Raw genomic sequence first — 3,939 nt, forward strand, 5'->3', positions numbered from 1 at the left:
AATTGTGCCTGCCAGTGTCTCAGTCCTTGGGGAGCATCCCAACTGATTCTTCCCTCTCTGGTAGTTGCTTTAAGGTTAGTGTGTACCCTTCACCTACGGTCCATGCACTATTCAATCTGATGTTTTTGTGCTGGTTTTCAGGTTGAGTGAGTCTATGCACTAGATTTTTAAGAGCGGGTTTTCCATTCCCTGCAGTTCTATAGTTTTTCTGGGCATATTCCCTGTCGGTTTGGTTTACAATGCCAGGTGTTTTAGGGGCATATCTCTCCTGTGCAAGACTTAGGGGTTGGGGTACCTGATGTGGAGCTCAAATTCCTCGCTCCTCAGGGAGAAGATCCATACCTTTGTAACCCTTCCCAATTGTGGATCACTGCTGCTGGGGTGTTTTTTTTTTTCCCCTTGGTGATACCATGTCTCTGCCTCTCCTACCTGTCTTGATCTTTGTTTTGGAGGCTCTCTTCATCCAGTTTTCAGGTCCCTTTTTGAAGGAATTATTTTGTATGTAATTGTAGATATTGTGTTTGGGGGAGGAGGTGAGTTCAGGATTTTCCTATGCCGCCATCTTGAACCTTCTCCTGATAGCACTTTAAATAAGTACTTAGGTTATCTTGTAGGTATTCTTATATTACTTAACAAATAGTACTTTATTAATAAATGAAGAGTGAATGGATATTGTAAATTTGATTGCAACATAAGGATTCCTAGTGCTTCCTGATATCTTGGGAAAAGAAAACTGCTCAATTCTTATATTCAGGAAGTCTCTTTTCAGGTGGAAGTCTCAAAACGTCCTTATCAGATATGTTTTTAATTCATGTAGAGTGGGACAAAAGCCTTGATGATCAACTGAAAATTGGAAATATAACAACTTTGCTGCCAATCAAAGATGGTGTGGAAGATGGAGAAACTCATAGGGGAAAAAGGTTTATGGTGAAGGAAGTTGCTGTCTCTGCTTTTACTGTTGCAACTATTACTTTTCTGGATATTATAAAGGAAATAATTGAAAAAGGAGGCTATTCATAAGAGGAGAGGATGATCCTGGATTTAAGGCTACAAAGGATAAAATTTCCATTACTTTAGGACACTGTGCTGATTATTACTCCTGCAGAAGACTTTTATTTTGATAAATACAGTTTTATTAAGGGATTGGTCTTCAAAAGTTTGCTGCATACCCGTTACTTAGTCAACTCCAAAAATTGAATAATGATGTTTTTAGATAATATATCATCATTGATTTTCAAAAGGAGCTCAATGTCTTTTATCTCAAGGACAATTTTAGTTTCAAGATTCTTCTTATCCCCACCATTGTTTCTCACCACCCACCATCTGTTGTGAATATTAGTAAGGATAATCCCTTCTCAGCCTTTTGGCTAAGATCAAGTATAGTATATTAGTAAGGATATGCACTTGCTTTTTGCATTCCTTTAGTATTCCAATTTCTAAGGAAAGTAGAGATCCTGGGAGATATTGCCATTTTTCAGGTTTATTACCTGGCAAGTGTTTTTGACAGACCAATTACAATTTTGCAAAACAACATTCTTATAGTAATATAAAATTGGAAGTCCACCATAGAAAATGCCTTCAGTAGGGCTGATAAACATAAGAAATAGGTAAGGAATATGGACATGGAGAGAGTGTAGCATGTCTTTTGCCTTTTCATTATTTACACCTTCTATGGATTTGATGTGGCAAAAGATTCATCTTGCCATATTCAAGAACCTTACAAGTCAGCTTTGACATAGAAGATGAAGTAAGTTCTTCAGTTTCATAAGGAGGATATTTCTGTTGATGATCTTTCTACACTGAAACAGCATAATAGATGAAAGAAAGTGAAACATAGCCCAGAATGAAGAAATGTAAATATACAAATTAATCACATCTGAAATAAAAGGCAGGTATATTTTATTGTTCATTTTGGTCAATTTCTGTGAGTGGCTGGATGAGGGACAACACTGTAAATCTGCTCCTGCATTGCTATCTTTCCAGGAGGACTTACTCACAGTTCAGAATCCAGACTGAAATAGAGTTCGTTATTCTTTTTACAGCATCACTGCAGGTGTTCCTTGCCTTTTAAACCTAATACCCTACTACTAACATTTAAGTTTATAGTACAAATAAACATAAGATTGATTATTTGCATTACAAAATAATATATGATTTTTAACAAGATTCTTCTATATAATAAGTCCTCCTCCAAAGTTCACAAAAAATGGGAATCAGTTTATCAAATGTTAATTATTCAACCTTTCAGGATCATAACTATTATGCTTTCTGTGAGATAAACTTGCTTTTGGAAATAAATACTTTCAATGCTTGGCACTTTTCCTAAAGAAAAGTAGCAATTACTGAGAACAAGTTACTTAACTATATAATTCAGCAAGCTGTCATGTTTGTAGGTAATAAAGGCTTAAATACAATCCACAGCTTTCCTAGGGGCAAGCAGAGTTTCCTCTTTGCTGAAGTAATATGATCAGATATTCTAGGTTTTGTATGCTTTTAGACATTGCCAAAGTTTGTACTAGCTGTAAGCAGCTAAGAGTAGAGGTGACAGGTAGGCCAGAATATAATGAATTGTAGTAATCCTAGCAAGAAATAACGGAAGCACATCTGAGGGTTTTTCTGTCCCTGGGAGACTCAGTAAGATATACTCTAGAAAGGCTCCTAGGATGATAATAAGATGACTGTGCAACCTGATTAATATGGACCTCAGAAACAAAGCACAGACTAAAATCAGTTCAGTGTTATGAGCCCTAAGACATTGAGGAGGATATACTAGATGTCAGAGGGAAGAACTAAAAAGAAATATAAAGATTGATGTTGAGGAAACCCTATGAGTAATAATTTAGTCTTGTCTGCATGTAACTTTAAAAAGTTGGATGATATCCAAGCCTGAATTTCAGAGAGACCATTATGTGGCATGCAGAAAGCCATCATAAGGCCCATGGGGATGGAAAACAGACCGGAGTGTGTCATCTGTGCTTATCTGACACAGAAATATATTAGTTCTAAAACCAACATTCACAATAAATAAGCAGATACAAACTTATATTTCATATATATATATAAGCAAAGCAACATATTAAAATTACTATTCTTTTTGTTTCATGTAAATACAAATATATACTGTCACTTAAAGGACACAGTCCTACTCTCAAAAATCTTATATTTAAAAACAGTTACAATGTAAATGGTTTCCAATTATAGTTTACTTTTTTTTTTTTTTCCCACGGCATGTGGGATCTTCCCAGACCGGGGCATGAACCAGTGTCCCCTGCATCGGCAGGCGGACTCTTAACCACTACACCACCAGGGAAGCCCTAGAGTTTACTATTAAATTGCCCTATTTTTTTTACTTTTGTTTTTCAGAATATCCTATGTGCTTTTGAGCTATTTTTCCCTTGGTAATTTTTGAGATTCAAAAAGAGTTAAGAAAAGTGATGTTTATAGAATAATAGAGGCTGTGATATTGAGGATTATAGACACCTATAATCAATGGACTATTAAGTGCCAACATTTAAAATAAATATTTATTTTAACAGATTAAACATTCTTATATAAAAACTGCAGTGCATTAAAAAATGTTAAACAATCCAGTTTTGTTTTTCCATAACAGGCGGGAACTAAATCTAGAAAGATTCTTGGAATAGAATACTGAACTTGTAATGATAAGTTTGTTTTTGCACAGGGAGTTGTGTGTTAGAGGATAAGAGCTGTGTCCACAGGACAGAAACATGCAAGGAAAGCCAGATTTGATTAGTCTTCCGGATGCTGGCTGCTAACTATTTCGTTTTCTCTGGGTGGACATAATTTTAAAATAGTGGCCTGAAATAGCTATAGAATGCCAAATAATAATTTTAAAAATTAAAAAAATTTTTTCCTATAAGCTTTATTTCAACTATCAAATTTTATCCAGTTTCCCTCACATGCCCTAAAACTGTTCTC

General features: G+C 35.3%; 1 pseudogene; it reads left to right on the plus strand.

The window, feature by feature from the left end:
- Positions 1 to 1,347: 1,347 nt before the first annotated feature.
- Positions 1,348 to 1,505, plus strand: LOC114896377 (annotated as a pseudogene).
- Positions 1,506 to 3,939: the final 2,434 nt, after the last annotated feature.

The sequence above is a fragment of the Monodon monoceros genome, unplaced genomic scaffold (assembly GCF_005190385.1).
Source record: "Monodon monoceros isolate NGI ecotype Baffin Bay Population unplaced genomic scaffold, NGI_Narwhal_1 Super_Scaffold_15, whole genome shotgun sequence".
Lineage (NCBI taxonomy): Eukaryota > Metazoa > Chordata > Mammalia > Artiodactyla > Monodontidae > Monodon > Monodon monoceros.